This window comes from Capsicum annuum, chromosome 5, assembly GCF_002878395.1.
Source record: "Capsicum annuum cultivar UCD-10X-F1 chromosome 5, UCD10Xv1.1, whole genome shotgun sequence".
Classification (NCBI taxonomy): domain Eukaryota; kingdom Viridiplantae; phylum Streptophyta; class Magnoliopsida; order Solanales; family Solanaceae; genus Capsicum; species Capsicum annuum.
Window position 1 is genome coordinate 18,008,599 of NC_061115.1, and position 6,870 is coordinate 18,015,468.

A 6,870-nucleotide genomic window follows, 5' to 3' on the forward strand; every position below is an offset into this window, starting at 1 on the left:
TTGAAAGTTTTTTATTTTAGTGTTGAAAATGTTTTCCACTAATTTTTGAAAGGCACAAAAATGAGTAAAAACTTCAGATTTATGTTTCATGGGATAAAACTTCATATTATAATCCTTCCGTACGGTAGTGAGTTGACGTTTCAACTCAATAGATTTAGCCTGACTCACATCTATCTGGCCACGATGTAAGGATATATCTCTAGATGTGGGGAGAAGATGAATGCCAAGGAGAACATCGCTGGAAAGTGGTGCGAATAACCAAGAACAAACACTTTGATCGATTTTTATCCAAGATCGATAGAGTGGGTTGGTTGTGGATTTCCAGATGCATCACCAAGAAGAGGAGATGGGGAAGTGATTGAACCATCAACAAAACCCATAAGCTTGTGTGAAGGTAGTAGAAAGGTAAATTCAGTGCGCCACGTGAGATAGTCCTCTACAGAACCTAACTTAATGGTCACTAAATTTGTGACATTAGGAGTTGCAAGAGCAGCAACAGAGGAGAGATTTGGTATGACTGGAGAACCAATGTCAAGGGAAGGAGATAAGCCAAATAACGTGCTACTTACGGGAGGAAGCGAAGATGTAACAGGAAAAGTGGAACCTGGGACACTAGAAGGAAGTGGAGATGCAGCAGAAGAAACCGGGACACTAGAAGAAACGACGGGTGTAACGGATTGGACGGTAGAAGAAAACGACGGATGTAGTGAAGACTCCATATATTTTAAAAAAAATTAGATGGATTTTTGGCTATCTGATACCATGAGAATATATTTGTAAAATGGCTCAGCAATTGTAGAGCCCTGCCTCCATGTATATATATATATATATATATATGGAAAATCTGTAAAGAAATAGGTACATTATCCTTTACCGATAACTACAACTCATACAAGAGATAGATACAAATAAATAAGAGTCCTAATATGCTGGACCGCCGTGTCCTATTTCATATAATATATAGCTTGAGAGTAAAATTGACCCATTTTTTCTTATTTTGGAAAAAATATCTATAAGAAAGATACTTTCAAGTTATTTCGATAGTTGAAGGCATTATTGAGTCAAAAAATATTACAGATGCTAATAAAACAGACCCATTTTAAATCTGCCCTTTTCCCTTTGAACTTTGGTGGACATTTTTTTAAACTCTTAACACTACCATAACATTTTCCCTGTCAGCCATCAGATTTAATTGGACGTAACATATATAGGATTTGACAGAAGCAAACAAATATAAACAAAATATAATGAGTATAAAAAGAATATGTAATTGCTTGCTCATTACATGGCCCTTATAATAAACATTTTAAAATTTCTTACTCTTTTCCATTACAGGTAGCAGAAGGGAGGGAAGTGGATCATTTAATCGAGATAAAGGAAACAAATGGTGAAGATCCATCAGGGTTACTAACAAAGAAATCTGCAAATCAAATCTTTGATAAAGTGTTTGAGGATTTGGACAATTTGTCTACTAGATGGTGTACGATATTCAAAGTAAATGTGAGGCTACGAGAATCAAATCCAGATGCTTATACACCAACGATGGTCTCTATTGGTCCTTACCATAGGGGAAATGATCAATTTCGTCCTATGGAAAAGTACAAACTGTTGTGCTTACGAAGATTTCTTCAACGGAAAAAAGGGTTGGATGTGGAAAGTTGCATCAATGAATTGGAGAAACTAAAGAAGGAAGCGCTAGAGTGTTATGAAGATATAGAACACCTCGATATTGATAGTCACCCTGGTTAGTTTTCGCAAATGTTGTTGCTTGATGGTTGTTTTGTGGTTGAGTTTATTCGAGAGCGTTCTGGAATGTGTCCAGAAGGAGATGACAAGCTTATCAGTACTGTTGGTTGCATATGTAATCAGATACTTCGAGACTTGCTGTTACTAGAAAATCAACTTCCTTTCTTTGTCCTCAACAATCTTCATGATATGACAAAGCAAGTCACTGAATCACCATTCATATACATGGTGGAGCGGACCTTTTTACTTGCTAAATTACCCAAGATGAACCCTACGTCGTCCTTTCAGGAGACTGGAGGTAATGAAAAAAATATCTACCATTTACTTCATGTAGCACACATGTCATGTCACCCTTCAAAGATGAAAACAATCATAAGTAATCCTAGCATGGAAGAAGACAAGAATTCCAGTAAAAGCTTACATGGGATCCACATGGCCTGGCATAAGGTCATGCCAAATGCAACAGAGCTTTCTGAAGCTGGAGTTCGCTTCGCGAGTGTTGGAAATATTTTTAGGTCTTTGGACAAAGACAACGATCTTGGGGACACAAGTTTATTTGACATAACGTTCAAGAATGGATTAATGACAATTCCTTGTTTTCAAATCGTTGATGATACGGAAGTCCTCCTGAGGAATCTTATAGCATACGAGCAACTATCATCTGGTGTACATCCTAAGTATTTAAGTGATTTTGCAGTCTTTATGGATTATTTTATTGACTCAGAAAAAGATGTGAGTTTGCTTCGCATGAATGGAATCATTGTCAACAAGATAGGAGATGACAAAGAGGTGGCTAGCTTCTTTAACAAAATCAGCAAAGGGATCACCGTTTATTCCAACTTCTAATACAAAGAAGAATGCAAAGCAGCATTTCAATATTGTGAAAAAACATGGAACAGAATGAAGGCAAGTTTGAGGCACAATTATTTTAGTAGTCCTTGGGTAGGAGCTTCAACTGTGGCAGCCATCATTCTCCTATTACTCACAGCTATGCAGACTGTTCTAGCTTTCACAGGGGGGCTTAAATAAGGAGCAATTCTGCAATTGCATGCATGTGTGTTACATGAGTTTTTCATTTATTCGATCTATTATTAATTCCTTTTGTATTGAGTTTTGTTGTTGAGTCCTAATAATTACTCTATCTACTTCCTCCGTTCAGTTTTACTTGACAATAATTTCCTAATTGAAATTTTATTTTTACTTGTCATTTTGACATATGGTTTGGGTTGTGATGAGGAGGGGCGCAGATGCCCCGGTTCGTAGGTGTGATGAGGAGGGGCGCGGATGCCCCGCTTCAGGAGGAGTATAGGTGGGACGAAGAAATACTGAAGGGAGGTGATTAGACATGACATAGAGCAGCTTCAGCTTACTAAGGACATGACCCTAGACAGGAAGGTGTGGAGGTCGAGAATAAGGGTAGAAGGCTAGTGTTAGTGTGTGGGTTGTAGCTAGCAGTCAGGAGAGTTTTTGTGTAGTCGGGTTAGTAATCATAGGACAGTGTACATAGGTGTCTTTGGTATGTGAGTGTATGTTACTACTAGGTGGGTGTCCTATTTCTTATTTCATAGTTCCTATTTTTCTTATTCCGTGTTGCTCTTATTTCCCATATCTCATATATCTCTGATTTTTATTTTGTTATTTCTTTTTCTTTATTTTGGTTATGTCATCCATCCCCTTGTTTACTATCCTTTATCTTGAGCCGGAGGTCTATCGGAAACAGCCTCTCTACCTCTTCGGAGGTAGCGGTATGGACTGCATAAATTGTACCCTCCCAAGGCCCCACGCTGTGGGAATACACTGGATTTGTTGTTGTTGTTATCATTTTGACATATCAAGAAAATATAACTTTTTTTCTATTTTTAACTTAAAATGAATTGTTTTTACTTCAAATTAATTTCAAGATACAATATAAATATTATTTAATAGGGACATTATGGTAAACTAATCATATTATTAATTATTTTTCTTAATAGGTGTGTCGTCGCAACTTGTGTCGAGTAAAACCGAACGAAGGAAAGTATTTCAAGTATCTGTTGATCATGGAGGTTACTAAATTGGGGCGTTCTTTACTTGCTTCTTTTAGTAAGGGCCCGTGTGGGAGATATCATTTTCCTCATTTTTCTCACTACAAACTTGAAATAATAAAATACAAGTTAAAAATATTGAACATGTGATTCAAAAACATTTTTTCACTCAACAAAATTTCAACTTAAATATATGGACAAATACTGTTCAATTTTTAAATGGTTTTTTCCAAATACTACCTTCTTTTTTAAAAATAACGTATATTTTTTCATACTCAATTAAGCCTATTTTAAATGAATTCACTATGTGATTATTTAATTCAAAGTACGGTAAAGGATCAAAATTAACCCTAAATTATCTAAAATGGAGTAAAAATATCCTTTGTTTTTTGGCTTAAAAATACCCTCCACCTTAACGGAGTGCCACCAAGCACACCACGTGAGAAAAGTTGCCACATGACCAATCCAAGTCAGCATCTCATTTACGGAAAAGGGCCAAAAGTGCTCCTGAACTATCTGAATGGAGCAAAAATACCCTCCATTTATTATTAATACCCCTCAATTTATTTTTTTGGCTCACAGATACTCCTCACTTTAATGGAGTGTCACCAAGCATACCACATGAAAAAAAATTTGTCACATGATCAGTCCACGTCAACATCCCATTTAATACCCAACCGAACCATTTAACTATCAAACTTAATAGCCTATTAAATACCCATACTAGACCCATCTTCAAAACATTCAATCTGTCTTCATAAGTAAAGGGTAAAGATAGATCCACCCTCCATTTCACTTGAACTCTCCCGAGAAAAAATTGATGCAGACTAAGGATTTGGGAAAAAAGAAAGTCCTTAGTACATGGATTGAAACTCGACCCGTGTTTATCATGTCAAAGAATATGGGAGAGTTCAACTCATTTACTAAGGATTTTCTTTTTCCTCAAAAATTCCTAGTCTGCATTGATTTTTTTGAAAAAGTTTAAATAAAGCGGGTCAGCTAGACATTAAATGGGGTGCTGATGTGACATAATCATGTGATATTTTTTGCCATATTGTTTGCTAGGTGGAACTCATTAAACTAAAGGTATTTGTGAGTGAAAAATAAACAAAGGAGTTTTTTAGCCAAAAAAAATAAATGAAAGGGTATTTTGCTCCATTTTAGATAGTTCAGTTTTGATCCTTTTTTTGTAAATGAGATGCTAACGTGAACTGGACATATGATAATTTTTTTCACATGGTGTGCTTGGTGGCACTCTTTTAAAGTGGGAGACATTTTTGAGTCAAAAAATAAAATAGAGATGTACTTTTTAGCCAAAAAAAAAAAACTAGGGAATATTTTTGAGCTAAAAAATAAAAAGAAGATATTTTTATTTCATTTAAAATAAGTTAGGGATAGTTTTGGCCCCTTTTTCATTCAAAGTATAATCAAAGTACGTAGGAGTAAGAAATCAAATTTGTTTGAGAGAAGTATGCCAATAATCTGTGAAATACTACACAATCACTATTAGTGAAATCAAATAATCTAAAAATCTTATATTTTAGAGTACCCAAATTTCAAAATCAGGAATTTTAGTAACATATCGTAGAATCCACTTTACAACCCTAAAATAATGCTTTGTTGGGTCATGCATGAATCTGGAAATCACAGTAATAGGAAATGTTATGTCGGGTCGTGTGTGCGACAGATAATTCAGACCACCAACTATTCTTCTAAAGCATCAAGGATTCGCCAAACTCTTACCATCATCAGATTTGAGCTTCTCATTTACATTCATAGGTATAGAGGCCATCTTACAACCCAACATGTTAAAATTCCTAAGAAGATCAGTTGCATATTTACTTTGCGAGACAAACATGCCATATAAATTTTGTTTAATCTCAAGACCAAAAAAATATTGCAACAATCCTAAGTCTTGTTTCTTCACATAAAGAGTTGGCTTACTTTTGCTCCTCTCAAATCTATTCTCCAGGAGATAAGAGTCGATCTTGCTATACTATGCTTAAGGGGCTTGCTTTAGGCCATATAAGTCTTTTTTTTCAACTTGTACACTTTACTTTTTTATCCGCTCATAACAAAACCTTAAGGCTGAGAAACATAAACTTCTTCATTCAGTTCTCTGCTTAAGAAGACAAACTTGACATCTAATTGGTAAACTGGCCAAGAGAGTTGAGCAACAAGAGCTATGAGAGTTCTCATTGTTACCGTTTCAAAGTCTGCTATGGGAGAGAATGTTTCATCAAAATCAACTCATTGTTGTTGTGCATGTCCTTTTGCAACAGGCCAAGATCTGTGCTTCTGAATTGATCCATCAGCGTAGTACTTTGTACATTATATCTATTTCAGGCCAATAACATTTTCTTCTTCTGGTAAGTTAACTATTCCCAGGTTTCATTCTTTTCAACAACACTGATCTCTTCCACCATTGCTTCTACCACTTTTTTTTAGCTGCTTCTCCATACTATATGAGATCTAAAATAAGAAGAGAAAATTGACAAGAAGTATACATATTGTTAGAGTATCTCAGATTTGGTTTTCAGTCCTTTGTTGATCTTTAAAGTGGATTTGGCTCTGCTGAAGATTCTTCAACTATTTTTTATGTTACTGCTGCCCACTGTTCAACTACAGGTGAATCGGGTGCATCATTAGGAACTAAAGAACATGTTGTCCTAAAGTACCTCCATCATTCCAAGCCCAAATTCATGTCTCGTTGAACCTAACATTACTGCTTATAATAACTTTGCTACTCTTTAGGTTATACAGTTAATATGCTTTGGATTGGAGACTCTAGCCAATAAAAATATATTTTCCTGTTTTCACATCAAGTTTGAGACGATATGGATGAGTATCCAAATCATATGCTAAATAGGCAAAAACTTTTAGATGACTTACATGTGGCTTCCTGTCCTTCCAGGATTCATATGGAGTTCGATTCATGACTGTCGTTGTTGGTGAGATATTGATAAAATACACGATTATCGCCACTGTTTCTACCCAAAGCTTGATTGGAAGTTTTGCTTCTTTCATCATGGTTTGATCCAATTCAACCTCCATTCGATTCTTTCGCTTGGCAACTCCATTTTGCTCTGATGTGTGTAGT

The 6,870-nt window shown here is 35.7% G+C and overlaps 1 pseudogene; it reads left to right on the forward strand.

The window, feature by feature from the left end:
• Positions 1–453: 453 nt before the first annotated feature.
• LOC107871637 lies at positions 454–2,892 on the forward strand (annotated as a pseudogene).
• The last annotated feature ends 3,978 nt before the right edge of the window (positions 2,893–6,870 follow it).